The sequence below is a fragment of the Pinus tabuliformis genome, chromosome 6 (assembly GCF_031772625.1).
Source record: "Pinus tabuliformis cultivar Carrire ecotype Pingquan chromosome 6, CPIR1, whole genome shotgun sequence".
NCBI classification, from domain to species: domain Eukaryota; kingdom Viridiplantae; phylum Streptophyta; class Pinopsida; order Pinales; family Pinaceae; genus Pinus; species Pinus tabuliformis.
This window is the reverse complement of record NC_142292.1, coordinates 395,991,659-396,011,254: the sequence shown is the minus strand read 5'-3', so window position 1 is coordinate 396,011,254 and position 19,596 is coordinate 395,991,659.

The following is a 19,596-nucleotide window of genomic DNA, read 5'->3' as shown; positions in this document are numbered from 1 at the left end:
GTTCTTGTTGTTAACATGTTTTTGTGAATTGAAAGCTCATTTTTGTTGTTTCTTAAACTTTCTTGGTGAAATCAACAACTTTTGTTTGCCATTGTTGGTTTAACTTTTTGCATAGAAATTCAATGCTTATCTTTGGCATCAACTTTTCTTATCGTTTTGATTGCTTGATGCAAATTACAAGGGAACATGCAAAGAAGCATCTATGCATGATCGACATCTAAGAGCTTATAGTACACATTGTGCAAAATGCAAGTGTGTTCGCCTTGGGACATATGGAAACATATAGCTCTATCCTTGTTATGCCAAATTGTAAATGCATGGAAGAAAACTCAAATGCTCTTATATACAAATATGTATGCATCTTCAATACATAACTATTAGGTTATTGAGCTTTGAGTATATTAATTGGTATAAGCATATAAAAATATAAATATGATGCTAACTTTAAGCTTTGTGAGGCTTGAACTTTAGTTTCCATTCATTTATGTCTTAGTAATTCACATAGATATTGCTAAAACTTGGTTATGTGTTGCAATATACACAAACTGTATATTAAAGGGTGAAATGTTTTTTATATTTTTCTATGAAGTGTAATGTACCTTAAGATGAAAGCAATTCTTAATACTATTTTTCACTTGCACAATAATGCATTATGTGATTATATAATTTTTATGGTCATAATAAGTATGTTACTAACCAAGACTTTATTGATTCCTTTCATATTTGTCATTTGTATCATCATTTTCTTCTTCTTAAAGCGTCATTTGTATCATAATTTTTTTCTTGATTCCTTTTATATTTGTTATTTGTATCATCATTTTCTTCTTAAAGCGTCATTTGTATCATCATTTTTTCTTGATTCCTTTCATATTTGTGATTTGTATCATCTTTTTCTTCTTCTTAAAGGCTTATTTGTATCATCATTGTCTTCTTCTTAAAGCATGAATCATAGGTTAATATAAAATGTAATTGTCATGCTTTTGTAAAATGAATTGCGGGTTAACGGAAAATGTCAAATGCATACCCTTTCGCTCAAGTGATTTTTTTTAAGTTGCCAAAAATATTGCACATTCACTTTCAAGGACATAACTTGACCTGTGTTTCAGGTATGTATTGTTTGTTTTCTAGATATCGGTGGCTTAATTTATTTGCACTATGTGAACAATTAATGTGAGATGATTGTGTACAAAGATCAAACTACATATAAAAGTAGATTTTATGTTGTAATATTATTTTGAATTGAAAAAGAAAACGCTGATTGGAATGATTTTATTATTTTCAATTATTGCTTACCACACTATGTTATGTTAGAAGCTATAAAATGTATAATACATTCTAGCACAAAGCATTTTAAGGGTGCTACTTTACACTATCAAACACATTTTTTTTTGTATATACAAAATTGATCATGAATACAAATTACAAATCTTGATCATGGAAATATTGATCATAGATCTCTATGAAGATCTCGTAGGAAAAGCCAAAGCTCATTTCTCCAAGATTCACCATAGTTCCAATCTTCGAAGGAATATTTTACTTGATTAAACTTTTCTATAATTTCTTCTGTATCTCTTGTAGACATTGTTATCACTTGTACTTTTGAGTCTACTAGCTTGATTCTTTGTAGATTCTCTAATACTATTGAACAACCAAACACCCTTACTTTTTGAAGTGTTTTGAGATTCAAATAACTTCCTGGTAATGTGTGTAATGCTTCACATTTCATCATGGTAAATACTTTGAGCATAGGCATTGCCCCATCTTCTATTAATGGTAACTCCTCTAATTCCTCCAAATAAATTAATGAAAACATTTCTAATAAAGAAAATGCTCCAATCTCACCAAACTCTTCAGGAAGTTTCCTTAACTTTACGCATTTATGAATATCTAATCTCTTTAAACTCCTGAGCTTATGCAATTCCGGAAGGTCTTCTAACGTAGAACATTGCCACAATTGAAGATGCATCAAATTGTGAAATTCGGAAAACTTACTTTCCATCTTAACCACCTGGGAGCTCTCCAAAAGGAACCTTGTCAAGTTTGACATGTTGAATATGTCGGAAGGTAACTCTGTCATCGATGTCAGGTGCAACTCGAGTGTCTCCATTTGAACCATGCTCCCCAATGTCCCTTCACTAATTGTTTCTTCGTTGCTTGATAGACGTAACAGTCTTAGTTGTGTTAGACTACTCAAATCCGCAATGGAAGCCACCTTTTTCCATCTCCTCTTTTTATCACGTGTTGCCCACACGTTACTGCAGAATCTCATGTCCAGCCACTGCAAAGAGGTAAGTCCTGAGAAGCTACTAGGCAAACATTGCAAATCATCACATCCCTTCATGTTCAGATACATCAGGCATCTCAACCTGCCGATGTCAGACGGTAATTCTGTGATGCCGGATCCCTCAAGAACAAGGACTTGGAGGTTTGCCAGAGTTGGGAGAGATGCAGGTAGCCTTTTGATTGGCATGCCGCCTAAGTTGAGGCATGCTAGTTGTTTTAAACACCCCACTCTCTCTGGCAATGACTGTACTGACGTATAACTCAAATCAAGAACCTTGAGAGAAATCATACTCCCAATCACCTTTCTTGGAATTTTTGTTAATGAGCGGTTCCACGCCATCAACAGTGCACAGATTTTTGGATCTCTCCATGATTCAGGAAGCGAACTCAATTGGTTTTGTCTCAACCAAATCCGAGTGCGGCCTGAACACTCATCTTGATTCAGCACCTTCAAACCCTTTCCTATGCGGCAGTCAAAGTTTTCTTCCATCTCAGCTATGTGTATGCCCAAACCACGGATGACGTCATGCACCCTCACACGGATCATGCGCCCATCGATGTCTGTGGTCATGGGTTCCACCAAACACCGATCTGCTAAAACCTTCACATAAATTCTTGCGATCTCGAATGGGTCTTCGTGGACAGGCTGATCTTGCAGCTTCTTTCTTGCAAGCAGACCTTCTCCCAGCCACAACGGAATCAAGTTACCCCCGACATCAACAATTCGGTCCTCTGAGAAGGCAGCAGCTAAGTAGAGAAAGCACAATTGCAGATTGACGTCGCCGAGAGAGTCGTAACTCCACCTTAAGCGATCATACAGATCTGCATGTTGTTGGCTCTGGACTGCCAATTCCCATTCCCGCGCATCAGTGATGCCTGCCATTGACCTCCCTATTACTTTGATCGCAAGGGGAAGCCCTCCACATTTGGCGCACACAAGCCTAGCCGTTTTGTCGTCAATGTTTGCAGGGACATTTCCATCATTATGTGGAAAAGCGTGATAAGCAAACAATTCCCAGCTCTTTTCTTCTACCAGATCTGTCATTGCTATCAAAGACTTCTCTGAAATTCCCATCTCCAGCAGTGCTCTGTGATTCCTTGAACTCACAACAATGTTGGAGTGGGAGTGGTGGATGAGCAGGGCCACACCTAGTTCCTCCAGCAGTTTCCCACCGTCTCCCCAGACATCATCTAAGAAGAGGACAAACCTTTTCCCCTGCATTCTCTGGTTCAACCAGACTTTAACATCCTCTTCCGTCATATTTTGAGGCAAATCTACATTTTCTTGAATTGTGATTTGTCTACGAAGATCATTCCTAAGGCTTGGAAAGGAGGGAGACTGTGAAACAGTCAGCCAAAGAAACAAACCATCGTTAAAGAAATCCCTCACCTTTGGGCAGCCGAAGAGTCTCTTTAGAAGAAGAGTTTTGCCGGATCCACCCTTCCCAACAACACCAATGCGGGAAAGAGACTTAACATCTGCATTGATCAACCACCCCTCCAGAGTTGTAAATGCTTTCTCTTGTCCGACTATAAGGGGTTCCCCGATTAAGAAGCCGCCCGCAGGTGGAGCAAGACCTTCAGAGACGGTTGCAGAAGTGCTGCTTGAAGCTGCGCCGCTTTCTCTCCGAATCGCCATCCGCATCTGCTGCTGTAGTTGGACTAAAGGAACATATTTCAGATGTTTTTCAATGTCTGAAATCAAACTAGTGATCCTCCTGCTAGTTTGATAGCGAGAAATTACATCACACTTTGGTATAATTGAGCACTTTTGCACTATTGCTAGTGCTTGCTGGAGAAGCGCGTGCAAGTTTGAAACCCATGTATTAATGGCTGAAACATTAATATCACTTCCAGCAGTGGAATTTCCTCCCCTTCTATTTAATTCCAGACGGCATTGATGGATATCCGTCACCATAGGCTCGATTGTGGTAACCAGATCTCTTAGAGACTCCAACTCTTTCTTGCAGTTGACTGCAATGCCAACGTGGTGAAGAATCTGGCGGACTGCCATGTCAATGCCGACACCAATAAATCCAGGGATGAAACCAAGATCACCCATTATATCGAATCCCTCTTATAACACAACAGAAGCAGTCACAGAGGGCTGAATATATATTTGAAAATCTGAAAGCTAAAAAAACTTTGGTAACGAAAGCCTTGAGCCTGTGAGGAAGGCAGCAGAAATTGGAACACTAACTCCAATTAGAGCAGTAATTCGAAAGCATTCGTAAATGGTATGTTGTGAGGCATGGTTCAATTGAGATTGCATTGCAGAGTGACGGCCAATTTTCAGGGTTGGGAAAAAGAAGAGGGTGAAGTTTGGTATACAAGTGAGTGGCGGAGGGACTTTGGTTGATGTGACGTTGGGGTCGGTGTGTAATGACGAGGATACCACTGTTTACAAAGACGAGCCTAACACCTGTCTATTTAAAGAGAAATATTTACTTCACCGACAGTGCGGCTTCTTTACCCCACCACCATAAAGATGAGCATAAAAGACATTCAAATAATTGATCGGTGGTCTTTCTTTTATTTTCCCAAACGAAATGAATATTTAATTTATCCTGAGATCATATTTAATTTATTTCAAAGAGATCATATAAAGCATAGTTGTGTGTAAAGAAACATAAGCATAGTGGTATGTAAAGAAAACGATGTTTCCTTCACCGAAAGTGCAGCTTCCTTACCCCACCACAAAGATGAGCATAAGAGACCTTCAAATAATCAATTGGTGGTCTTTCTTTATGTAAGGCGAGGCATATTTCTATTTCTATTATTTTTCGCACGAAAGAAATCACAGAACTTTCTTTATGTAAAGAGAATCTTGAAATTATATTTATTTTGAAAAGCTTACATTTAGTTTATTTGGAAGAGACTATATCTCATTAGCATAAGCATAACTATAAACATAGCTTTAGGAAAATACCAAGTCAATGTGACTCAAAATGTTTTCTATCTTGTTGAATTATTTATATATATATATATATATATATATATATATATAATTTTAATATTAATTTTAATTGTAATTGTAATTGTGTTGTTTAATGATAATATATATTTTCAAATTTATTCTATTTTTTTTCAATTAGAGAGAAAAATATATTGTGATACTTATGTTTCATCATAAATTTGTGGAGAAATTTGGTGTTTTCCCTCTTCTTTTAACTAATTAACTCATGATTTTTATCTCCAAAAACTTTCCTCTTATATTCACCGGTCCTCTAATTATGTCAACAACTACTCTTCCTCTTTGACAATTTCCTTTGTTCTTCCCTCTAGGATGATGCATTCTTGAACCAACTACATTTTTCTTCTAGCTCCAAATTGGCTTGGAAAATGTTTCCAAACTCCTCTTTATTCCATTTTTTAATTTTGGCCTTAACAACATTGAGTTTCTATTGGAATCAATACATTACCAATTTCCCTAGTATGTCTATTTCCTACCACCATGATAGAGCACTTTTTCTAGAAAATTTGGGTCTTTTAGCCAGGATTTTTTTTATATAAAGGGTTTATTCTTTGGACCACCTTTTTTATAAACTTCTAAGAAGACCGAACCATGGTCTGAACTTTCCTTTGGAAGGATGGATGCTTCTAGAAAGACATCCCTTTCTAGAAAGATGAGATAATTTTCATTTATTCTCCTGTTCAAATTTGAGGGGAAGCCTTGATGCTTCCAATCTATGTTTGTGACAAATTTTTCCTAGAAGAAGTGTGTCGATGGTACAATTATTGGGCACATTAATTTCATGAAAAAATAAAGAAACAATTTATACCTTTACTTATTAGGTTTGGCAGTTTCAACATCATGAGTATTTCCAACATTAATGGATATGCTATGTACCTAGATATTTTTAAATTATATGAATTGGAAGCCATCAAGGGTTTCAACCCTAAAATTATTTTTCATTCACATATTAATTCTACTAGATATGGTATTATCTTTCTAGCATGACTGGTTGAAGGCGGAGGAGATAGTCATGTCTTATGTGATACCCCTCAAGTTTTCCACGAAGATCTTGGCACCCTACATAGTACTTATAAGCCATATAGGCAACATGGATGCTCTGTTGCAAGTGCTAGTTATACCCCACAACAATCTCAAAATAATACTTCTACATCCAGAAGTCATTCTCAAAGAAAAGAACCAAGGAGAATTTATAGCGATGGTGTTCGAGAAGGTGGTGATGGAAATCACCCCTAGATTAATATGGAGAAAATTCATGTTGATGGAGTCAATTCAAAAAGAAAAGGAAGTAACACATAGGGGAATACTCACGATACATCCAAGGATGTGAATACTCAAGTAATGTAAATAGATGACCTTGACAAAATACCAGAGATACTAGATAGGGCTTAAAAGCAAGCACTGGAAAGCTAGTCTATTGCTAAAGAATTAGCTCGATAAGGGATTATCAATTTTGAAATTGAATCAGTTACATTCCATCATGAAGTGTATAACAAAACATCCAAGAAGAGACAATTTGAACAAGTGAATTTAAAAAGTAAATAGGTTTTTGATAAAGTAAACTCAAAGATAAACATGAAAGGAAAAAAACCATTCAATTTGTTCGATTTCCATCAAGTAACTGGAGACACATTGGCTACTTGGTTGCTAAGCAAGAAACAAAAAATGTAGTAGTAAGATAGAGAATAAATAATTGAAAATGGCATTGTTACCAAAGCCATTGTTTGTTGAACCAATATCCACCTTCAAGCTAAGTCAAGCTTCAAAACGCACAAAACAAAATAGTTCAAGGATGAAAGTTGCATCAACTTTGCTAATCATCATCCAATAGTAGATGGACGATAATATAAATACAAAATAATTGATGATATTGGAAGTGTGTAGAGTAGCCACAGCCTTAGAGCTTATATGTCAAAATTAATTCTTTCATAGACTATTTACAAAAGGACATAGAGAATGATGAGATGTTCTATAAAGATGATTTAACTACATTTATTATGAAGGTGTGAGTTATCAATGAAACGCCAAAAAAGAACAAAATTTTCCATCCCAAGGAAGAATTAAGAAATTAAAATAGTCTTGGAATGAAAGAATTAAAATGATCCAAGTCCCAATTTTATGTAAGATCCCCAAATGATAAAATTATAATAAATATAGCACACTTAGTGTTATGAAATAAACAAACTTCCAACAAAGATAAGAACACGATTGGGATCTAGAAATGCAACCCTTTATGTATATTATTAACTGAGGAAAAATAGTACATGCCCATACAATAAATTTCAGAGCCCCTACAATGGCATGCAAGACTGCTTATCAAAAGAGAAAAACAAAGGCACTAAAGCACAATCATGGACCCTGGATGGATCCACCAGAAAAATAATACCCACGGGGTTTTCGTCCTTGGGATCAAACTAGAATTGGTGAGGCCAAGTTCTCAAGGAAAACACAATAAGATAGATAAACTTGGATGATCCCACTGTCAGGCTCCTATCCCCTTTTATAGGCTTGATGGACTCTCTAAAAATATTATTTTATTATTTTCCCTTGAAAAATGAAGGCAAATACTATGTGTAGATCCCATGGGAAAATATCACGGTAAATACTGTGGACAAATTCCGTCCACTTTGAGCATATCAAGAAAAGGGAATATTACAAATCCTCCCATCCAAAGATTGCTTACCCTCAAGCAATCCAATTCTATTCATAGTAACAACATTTGTACATTGATACCAGGATCCCATACAAATGAGTATGCTATCTCATGCCTCCATGCTAAATGATCTTGAATAGATCCTCCAATCCCTGGATCCCAAACAATCCTCTGGCCAATCCTGCTCTCAATAGATTCTCCTAGATCCCAATGCCACCTAAGTCTTGCGACCTATGGGTTATGATACCATCTGATCCCTCCAACATTGCCTGTGCCTAAGGGCCCAAGCCATAATATTCCCTTGGATATGGGTATCCTCCTAGGAATCAACCCATCAATAGAGTTCCAACTCATAACCTCTCGCCAATCGATCTTGTGGGAAGGATCTAATGCATGACTGCCTGCACAAGAGATAAGTCTGTTATGTTGATGTTGCCCATTGATCATCTTATACTGCTCTACTTGGTCACCCAACATGATCCATTTGGAGGAGCTTGATTTTTTCCTGCTGCTACTAAGTTGCACGTGCTCCCAACCTTGGTAAGCCTGTGGTTCTTAGTCGCCCTCTACTGCGGTCTCCTGCTGCGTCGATGGAGTCGTCAGAACCACTAGAGGATGGTGATCCACATCCAGGTGTCCAGACTAAGCAAGAAGAAACTGCAAACGCCTTTGCATCATTAATATCAGCTATTGGCCCTCCAAAAACCAGGCCGTCAATATATAAGTTTGTACTTGAAGATATTCCAGAGATATCTCTTCCTCGTCTCTACCTCGTTGGGCAACTCTGTCTCTAGCAAAAAGGGGATTGGTTGGCCAGTTTATAGGACTATGGCCATCCCCTCGTTCGGTTCAGAAATGGGTCGAAAGAAACTGGACATCTTCAATAAATGGAAAAATCTATATAAGGTTCTTTGGAATAGAGTATTACACATTCCACTTTGAAACAAAGGAAGATCAAGGCTTAATCTTCAGAAATGGCCCATACTTCATGGACATGTGAGGGTTATACTTAAACAGATGGACCCCTGATTTTGATCCTAAAATGGATGTACCCAGTGCAGTGTCGGTATGGGTAAGATTACCTAATCTCCCTCTCCATTGTTGGGGCGATGAATTGGTTAAAGCGGTCAAGAATGTTGTGGGGAAGTATATTGACAGATGCGAACCAAAAGAGAACATGCATGCTTGTGCGAGGATTTGTGTCGAAGTGGATCTAGGGAAAGGACTTTCGGAGGCAGTAAAGATCAAAGTATATCAATGGACGCAGACAACAGCTGGACTACGAACAAATACCTTTCAAATGCAAGGTATGTCATGAATACGGTCATTTTTCAAATAGATGTCCAAAAAACAAGAAAGTGAAAACCTAGAAGAGTCTGAAGCTAAATGGGAACAAGTCAAAAAGAAAAAATCGTCAAATAAACAACCCATCCCCTCATCAAGCCATCCACAGGCTCCTCCAGACCCTTCCCCATCTTCTCCCATCTTAGATAACTGCACTCTAATCCCTTCATCTCTCATCAATCCCAATCCTTTTAGACCCCTTGATGAACCTCCTTTCCTCCCCTCACCCCCCTCCTCCCCCCCTCATCCTTCCCCTTCCCATATCCACACGCCCTCAATCCCTATAATACATCGCAACCCTCAACCTCCCTCAATGGACAGAATACTGACAAGAAACAAATCAAATGAATCTCTCCAAACTCTTGAACATCAAAATAAAGTAGGAAGAAAATCTAACAAAGAGCTAAGAGATGAAGCAACAACAAAAGAGATGGATTTAGGAATGCAACAGCCTATGGATTCCTTCTTTGGGAAAAGTTCCAGGAACAATGAGAAAAATAAAAATCAACAAAGAGGGAAAGGTCCCTCATCACATCAAATAAATAAGTAATGATTGTGATCTCCTGGAATTGTCGTGGTCTGGGAACACCCTTTAAAGTAAATGCAGCAAGAGATATTTTAGTAAAGGAAAACCCATATATCCTTATGCTTAAGGAGACCAAAACAAGTTGTCAGGAATCAGAAAAAATGATAAAAAATTTAAAAAATTATGAAGGAACAACTCAACAAGCCATAGGGGGCTCAGGGGGAATCTGCACACTATAGAGGAAAGGAAAATGGGAAATGCTACAGCAAAAAAAGGAACAATACTGGATCCAAACAGATCTAAAAGAGACAACTTCCAATGAGAAATTTTGTATCATCAACATATACGCCCCTAACCACTACAGGGAGAAAGAGCAATGTTGGAACATGGTTCAAGAAACCTTAAATGAAACTCACAACAGAAAATTCATTGTGGGAGGGGATCTCAATCTCATCCTAAATATAGAGGAGAAATTTGGAGGGACCTACCATGCAGACCCATCTAGGGATGCCATTGAAACCATTATGGAAAAAAACAAGTTAATAGACATACCTCCAAATAATGGTAGGTACGCGTGGAATAACAAAAGGGTAGGAAAAATAAATATAAAAGAAAGATTGGATTGAATTTTGGTTCAGGACAACATCATCTCCAATTATAATTAAACAAGATCAAGAATCATTCATACTACAACATCTGGCCACAAACTTGTTGTAATCACTTTGGGGCTGATGGACAACCAAGGACCATTACCATTTAGATACTGCCCATTATGGAACAGTAGCAAAGAATTCAGAAAAATAATATTGGAAGTATGCTCTCAGAAGGTCACAGGGTCGCCCTACTTTGTGACAAAAACCAAGCTTTAAAATATGAGAAAGGAAGACAAAGCTATTAGAAAATATGGAGAAATTACAAGAGGCAAAAGAAAATAAGGAAGAGGACAAAGAGGATCAACTCTAGGAAAAGGAACTTTTTTGGGAAATATATAGAGAAAACTGGAAGAAGAGGCGAGATTAAAGTCAAGAAGACTATGGTTAAAAGAAGGGGATAAAAACACAACATTTTTCCATAACTTTATGAAAATTAGAAGAACTAGAAATCAGATTGATAAAATTCAAGAAGATGGACAAGAAATTAGAGGAGCAGTGGAATTAAAAAAAGAGGCACACAAACATTTTAAAAATCTTCTAACAACAAATGGAGAAGCAGCATATTATGACATTTTTTTGCAACATATCCCAAACAAGATAAACAAAGTGCAAAACGCAGAAATAATGCAAGAAATCTCAGAAGAAGAAATAGAGGTAGCAGTTTGGAGCCTTCATCTGGATAAGGCACCGGGTCTGGATGGCTTCACAATAGAATTCTACAGACAGCATTGGCAGATAATAAAAAAGGATTTAGCAAGAATGATAAGAAATGTGTTCAAGAAAAATGGGAGGCTCGACCAAATCCTCTTATCTGGCATTAATACCAAAGGATGCTAATCCCTCCACTTTTAGTAGATTTTGGCCAATTTCCTTGTGCAACTCTTCTTATAAAATAGTAACGAAGATAATAGCCAACCAAATAAAAAAAACTCTCCCTGAGATTATCTCGGAAAACCAAGGAGGTTTTGTACCAAACAGACAAATTATAGATAATGTTTTGGTGTTCCAGGAAGTTCTTCATTCAAGCATGCTAAGAAAAGAAAAGGAATCATTATAAAATTATATATGGCCAATGCCTTTGACAGGGTAAGTCTCCCTATCTCATGGTTGTTCTAAAGAAATTCAGTTTCTCAAGTGAAATCATCGAGGTTATTAGTGCTTGCATAATGGGCCCTTGGATAGCACCGATGATATATGGAAGACCTAGTGATTTATTTCAAAGCTCCAGAGGGCTGAGGCAGGGATGACCTCTTTCCCCTTTTTTATATATAATAATGTCTGATTCGTTAAGTAGAACTTTGGAAAAGAGAAGGAGAGAAATAACTTTAATCAGCTTGCAAATCTCTCATGGAGTTAAAAGCATCAATCAATCCTTGTTTGCTGATGATACTTTGTTGTTGGGTGGTGCTTCATGTATAATTCCCCAAAGATTTAAAAAAATCCTTGACAACTTTATGGAGGTCTCTGGTGGCCTCTTAAACAATGCAAGTGTAGAATATATGGTTGGAACACTACACCCCGCATCATGCAAAGAATATCTCAGATTCTTGATATCCCTATTTAGGAAAACTGGAACCATTTCTTCTATCTTGGGCTACCCATATCTAAAGGAAATCTTAAGGATGAGTTGTGGAGCACACAAACTGAATAAATGAAAGAAAAATTCAAAATTAGGGAATGATGTCACTGAACATGGCAGGCAGGGAAAATTTATTTGGAGAATGATAACTGGTAAGGACAGCTGGTGCAAGAAAACCTTGCCTTCGAAGTATATGAACCATCAAAGAACACAATTGCTGGTTGAAAGTGTTCCAATAAGGTTGTGCACACAAGTTTGGAAGCTTGTTAAGAAAATGATTCCTACTATCAGCAAATACACCTCAAATTTGCCAAGCAATGTTAAAAATATCAAGGTATGGGAACATAGAATCATGGGGAAGGAACCTTTAAATTACATTTCAGGCTGTGAAGATATAAAAGATTGGATGCAGGACAAAGGGATAACTACCCTACACTCCATATCTCCTTGGGAAAACAGGATTTGGCAAGACTGGTATATACCAAATCTCCCTCCAAACTTAAAAATTCAATGGGACATCCTAGTGCATTACCTCAAAGGATTAGCCCCAAAAAGCATGGAGGATGAAGATATAATAATATGGGACCCAAGTGGAGGAAGATATACAGTCAAGTCCGGATATAATACTCTACAAGCTCAACAAAATGAACAAGATTGGGCACCATGGAAATCCATTTGGAAAAGAGAAAGTCTCCCTAAAGTTAAAATCTTTAGTTGGACTGATTTGAAAATCACTCTTGAATGATCTCAATTAAAGAATTATTGAATGAAGGTATTACAGACTCATGTGCTGTTGTGTGTCTATGTTATTTTAGACAACGGATCAATCAGATTGCAAAATACACCGACACTGGAAAATGGAAAACAGTAGAGAAACACAGTAAGCAAATACAAGAACACAACAAATTAATAAGGAGTTCACCCTATCCTCCAGGGCTACGTCTCTGGTCCAGCTTTCAGTGGTGGCCTTATTTTATTGTGTCTTTAAAGCAAATATTTACAATGAGGAGCTCAATCTGAGTCTCCTGAAACAGAATTGCTTGGCAAGGTGGTTCTTAGATCCCCCAAGCCACTAGAGTGCACAGACTCTTTTCCTATCTAAGTCTTGACCTCTCTTGTCTTTAATGGAAGGAGCCCAATGTGGTGCTCAATTCCTGATAGATATCCTCACAGGGATTGCCTGAACCTCTCAATCTCTCTATTTGCTCGATGATGCCTTATGCTGCAGGTCAGCTCGGCTCTCTGTCTTTCTGCTTCTTGCTTCACTGTCTTTTCTTCGCTCTCGCTCTCTCTGTCTTCATCTAGTTTTTCCCGTGTGTTCTATTCTGTGTTTGTTCATGGCTTAAAGCCAATCGATCTCATGACTGCTCACTTCCTCTTCTGCCCCCGTCGGATCACCTGTTGTTGCTCGCTTGGAGTTCCCTGTCTTTGCGTCATCGTCAATGGCTCACAGGGAGTGGCCACTTGTCTTCTCGTGAACTGTGCCAACTCTTCCTCGCCGGTTCGGTTTTCTAGTTATGCTGTGGTATGACTCATTTGCCAAATCAGTGGTAAAATCGGACGTCAAGCTTCTCTGTGTCACGGCTTAATACCCTGTCAAATTTGGTTCCTCCATCGGGTGCAATCTCCGCCATTAGATCTGGAGCCCCCAGATCCTACGACATTCGCTCATTTCGCGCGATTGACTTGCTCGACCGTTAGCGCACAATGAGCGGTGGTTTTCTCTCTCATTCGCTTGCCATGCGTTGAGCGCTGAATGGAATTGCTCGTTTTTCTCCAAATCCGCTTACTGCCTAAGGATGCCCCTGATATACTACCAGTTTTGGAGCGTGGGACCCGCCTTTCACCTTAGCGCTTTCCCCACGGTTTTCCCGGCTTCCATGTGACCGAGTGCTTCAGGGCCTTTCCTTCTCGAGGGGTTTTGCCCAGCGATGCACATTTAGCACTAGTCGCACATCAGAAATTCCCTCTGTTTCCCAATCCAGGCTTCTCAATGGCCAGTTTTGCCTCTTGTGCAGTCTCCATGGGCCTCGGTCAGCGCGCTTTGACCAAGGTCCTCGTTGTTCCTCGCTGGCTACAAACTACCACTGTCCAGAGGTCTTCCTGGTCGGTCTATGCTATTAAATTCGAAGTTTTGTCCTGATTTGATACAGTCATGGTACTGTGATAATCTTCATGGATCCAATTTGGATCACAACCTTCCCACTAAAAAAGATTTTGGACCACCAAAAGTTGGTTTTCAAGCATTGACTAAGTGAGGGTACGATTGTCTCACTTGCCCAATCTCTATCCACTTTGCACTGCCCGGCTTTGAACCCTTGAGCCCAATTCTGAGGTACTCAACATCTCCCCTGCACGTCGTCCTCACATTCCTGTCCAAAACTGTGTCTTCCTGCAATTCATTAAGATATTCAGGTAGCAGGTCATCAATAGAAGGAAATTGACTCTGCTCTTCGGGATCCTCAATTAGTGAGGGTTCAAACAACCTCAAGCAATCTGCATTTACGACTGAGTAGATGTGCATGTAAGCTGGTAGATCAAGGCGAAAAGCATTCTCACCAATCTTCTCAAGTATCCTAAAAGGTCCATACCTGATATGCTTTAGCTTTTTACCTTCACCTTACATCCTGTCCTTGCTGATATACAGCCAGACTTGGTCACCAACTTGGAAACTATGCTCCATTCGATGCTTGTCATGCCTTGCCTTATATTTGGCTTGGCTCTTTTCCAGCTGTTCCTGTACTGCTTAGTGGATCTCTTGGATTTGTTCAATGAAACTAGTTGCCCTATCCACATCACTATGTCCCTCAACTGTGGTATCTTTACCAAAGACAAAATCCAAAGGAGACCTTGGTGTGAAACCAAAATATGTCTCAAAAGGAGATCTCTGTGTAGAAGAATGTTTTGCTCTGTTGTAAGCATGTTGCACATAACACAAATGTTCATCCCAAAGCTTAGGGTGTTTGCTGCAATATCCTCTGAGTAACTGGATCACTGTCCTGTTAACTACTTTTTTCTGGCCATCAGTTTGTGGATGAAAAGCTATGCTTTTCTTCAGTTTGGTGTCCATCAGTTCCCACAGACTTAACCAAAACTTTCCCACAAATCGGGTGTGTCGATCAGATATAATGGAAGTGGGTAATCCAAAATGAACCCATACATGTTCAAAGAATAGTTTTGCAGTTTGTTCAGCTGTAATCTGTTTATTACAAGGTATCAAAATACACATTTTGTTGAACCTATCCACAAAAACATACAGATGATCATGACCTTTCCTAGATTTAGGAAGTCCTCCAACAAAATCCATGGAAACACTTTCCCAAGGGTGAGAAGGAACTGGTAATGGAGTGTACAAGCCTAGTTTTCTATTGCTGGGCTTGCTTTTAACACACATAGTACACCCTCTTACATATCTAGAAACTGTCTCATTCATTTTTGGCCAATAAAAAATCTTTGTAGCTGTGCAACTGTTTTACTTACCCCAAAGTGACCTGATATCAGAGAAGTGTTAGCTTCTCTAATTATCTTTACTCTCTCAGTTTGTGGAATGCATAACTTCCCACAATGATATAAGAGTCGGTCCTTTACATGATAATCCAATTCTTCTACTCGTTTGCCTTGACTTAAAGTTTCATATACATCTTTGAAATCTATATCTTGAGCATATTGTTCAATGTAACTCTCATGTAACACAAAATTATGCTTAAGTATAGTAGATGCATTTATAATGAGTCTAGATAACATGTCTACAACTTTATTGTGTATGCCCTTTTTATATTTGATGACTAAATGAAACTGTTGTAGAAAACCCATCCATCTATAGTGTCTTGATTATTGTAACTTAGTTTGGGAGTGTAGATATTGAAGTGGTTGATGATTAGTATGTATTACTGTCTCTTTTCCCATCAAGTAATGTTTCCACTCTTTCACACTCTGAACTAATGCATACAATTCTTTATCATATGTAGGGTAGTTAACTATTGTAGGATTAAAAGTATCAGAATGATAACATATGGGTTTACCGTGCTGTGTCAACACTGCTCCCATGGCATAGTCACTGGCATCTGTTTGGATCTCAAATGGTCTTTGAAGATCAGGCAGTGCCAGTACAGGTGTTGTACTAATTTTTTCTTTCAAGGTGTCGAAGGCTTTCTGCTATTTGCCTCCCCACTGAAACACCTTGTTCAATCCTGTTAAAGCATGTAAGGGAGCTGCAATTAAGGAAAAGTTAGAAATGAAATTCCTCCAAATTGTGTTGCTCCTAAGAAGCTTCTAACTTCTGTAGCAGATTTGGGTTTAGGCCAGTTTACAATCACTGCCACCTTAGAGGGATATGTCTTCAATTCACCACCCCCTACTATATGACCCAAATAATTTAGATATGTTTTGCCAAATTCACATTTTGAGAGTTTAACGTGAAGTTTTTCTCTTTTCAAAATATCTAGTGTCTGCTTAACATGCTTTAAGTGTTCTTCCCACATTTTACTAAAAATCAGAATGTCATCTAGATACACAATAACAAAATCATCAAGAAAAGGTCTGAGTACATCATTCATTAATCTCATGAAAGTAGCAGGAGCATTAGTTAAGCCAAAAGGCATAACCAGCCACTCATACAATCCTTGCTTTGTTTTGAAAGCAGTTTTCCATGCATCTTGTTCTACAACTCTGACCTGATGGTATCCACTGTGCAAGTCTAGCTTGGAGAAATAAACAACTTCTTTCAATCGATCTAAAATATCATCTATGCGAGGAAGGGGATAATGATTTTTGATTGTTATCTTATTCAGTGCTCGGTAATCAATGCACATTATCCATGAGCCATCTTTCTTTCTCACCAAAACGATTGGTGACCCACATGGTGATGTGCTAGGCCTGATGAACCCTTTCTCGAGCAACTCCTGCACCTACTTCTTGATTTTAGCATTCTTTAAAGTGGACAACCTGTACATTCCAATGTTAGGCAATGGAGCATCTTGCTGCAAAATAATATCATGCACTATTTCCTTTTTGGGTGGCAGACCTTTAGGTTCTTGAAACAAGATATCATACTCTGAAACAACCTTTTCTAAATCAGCTTGTTGTTTAGCATTACAGCCCTCAAATACATTAGTTTTATCAGGTTTCTTTTCCTTTACAACCATCAGTAAGAATTGTTTGCATGAATTTATCATTCTTTTCATCTGCACTGAGTTTATGAGAGTATAATTATTCTTGAGCTTATGAGCTCTTACAAAGTATTCGATTCCATCTTTAACAAGTAGATACTTGTTCTCAGCTCTATAGAAAATATCTTTTCTATCATACAAGTAAGGACTTCCTAAAACAATTCCACATATATCCAAAGGAATTATGTCTAACTCAACCTCATCTACAAATCTTGACCCAAAAGAAAACTTGAGTTTGCACTGTCTAGTCACTCGTAGTTGTGCTTTATCATTCAACCATCCTAATGGGTATGGTTTCTTGTGAGTTGTAGTTGCTAACCCCAACTTCTTTACAATTGCTTCAGAAATTAAATTTACTTGTGAGCCACTATCAAACAAAGTATCAATATTTTGGTGTTTGGAAATAACTCGAATATGGAAAATCTCATGTCTTTTTCTCTCATTTTCTTCATCAATAATAGATTGTGCAGAATTACTAGTAGATGCTTCAAAATTCTTACCTTTTATACCTGTGGCTGCAATGGTTGTTTCATCCCCTGAGTCTGACCCCAAATATTTCTGAATAGCCGCAACAATCTTCTTCTTCTTGCCCTCGAACTTCTTAGGTCTCAGCTCTGGATGCAGAATCCAACAATGCTCATCATCATGCCCATCCTTTTTACAGTGAGTGCATGAAGCTTTTCTCTTCTGTGCAGTGTTAGCCTTCCTTGCTTTCCACTTCTGCTTTCTTTTCTCCTTGCTCTTGCTTGCAGTGGGTTGGGATGATCCCCCAACTTCTGGACTTCCATTCTTTCCTCTAGCTTCTAGATGAGTAGCTTGTACAAATACCTCATCTATACTAGTGGGATTAAACATGAGGATGGTATGCCTCATGTAGTTGTGTAGACCACCAATGTACTTCAACAGAGTCTCTGGTGAGTCTAATGAGATTCCTAGAATCAATGCTCTCTTTCTAAATTCTTGAGTGTACCCTTGCACACTTTGCCCTTTCAACTATAGAAGAGTTTTCCAACTGATCATGGCTTGCTGCATGTAGGCAAATGGATAGAACTGTTTTTTGATTGCAGAAACAAATTCACTCTAGACAGAGATAGTCTTACCATGTCTTTTCATGTCAGCTTGGGTTCTGCCTTCCCACCAAACCAAGGCAGTGCCTCCAAGGTGTAGGCTTGCCAGCTGAATCTTGCTCTTGTCTGAGTCGATATTCTGCACTGTGCAATAAACATCAATTTGTCTAATCCAATTATCCAATTTTTCTGCATTTAACTCTCCATCATATATAGGTAGATCAAATTTAACATCTAGTTTGATAAAAGATGCTTTCCTTTTGTGTTTAGGGCTATTAGGAGGTGTGAGAAATCTTTCCTCTTTCTCTTTTCCTTTTGAGTGGTCATGGAAGTGAGACTTATCTTCTCCTTTGTCTTGTTTAGAGCCTAATGAATCTTCATCCTTATGTTTTCTAAAGTCTTTATACATTTCTTCTACCATGCAATTTATGGCTAGGAAATTTTCTATGAATTGAGGGTCTGGCCCCATTGAACCTTCCTCTGACATTGTCTTCCGAGGATAGACTCTCCCGATTTCAGGATTAGTTTCGACCAACTCTCCTTCTCCTAATTTGAGCTTTGATCTAGTTAGCATTCAACAGCTAAACCAACACAAGCTTGTCTAACCTTACAGCCTAGAGCTCTGATACCACTTGATCTGAAAATCACTCTTGAGTGATCTCAATTAAAGAATTATTGAATGAAGGTATTACAGGCTCATGTGTTGGTGTGCGCCTATGTTATTTTAGGCAACGGATCGATCAAATTGCAAAATACACAGACACTGGAAAATGGAAAACAACAGAGAAACACAGTAAGAAAATACAAGAACACAACAAATTAATAAGGATTTCACCCTATCCTCTAGAGCTACGTCTTCGGTCCAACTTTTAATGGTGGCCTTCTTTTATTGTGTCATTAAAGTAAATATTTACAATGAGGAGCTCAATCTAAGTCTCCTGAAACAAAATTTCTTGGCAGGGTGGTTCTTGGATCCCCCAAGCCACTAGAGTGCACAGATTCTTTTCCTATCCAAGTCTTGACCTCTCTGGTCTTTAATGGAAGGAGCCCAATGTGGTGCTCAATTCTCGACAGATATCCTCACAGGGATTGCCTAAACCTCTCAAGCTCTCTGTCTGCTCGATGCTGCCTTATGCTGCAGGTCAGCTCGGCTCTCTGTCTTTCTGCTTCTTGCTTCACTGTCTTTTCTTCGCTCTCGCTCTCCTTGTCTTCATCTGGCTTTTCCCATGTGTTATGTTCTGTGTTTGTTCATAGCTTAAAGCCAATCGATCTCATGACTACTCACTTCCTCTTCCACCCCCTTCGGATCGCCTACTGTTGCTCACTTGGAGTTCCCTATCTCTGCGTCA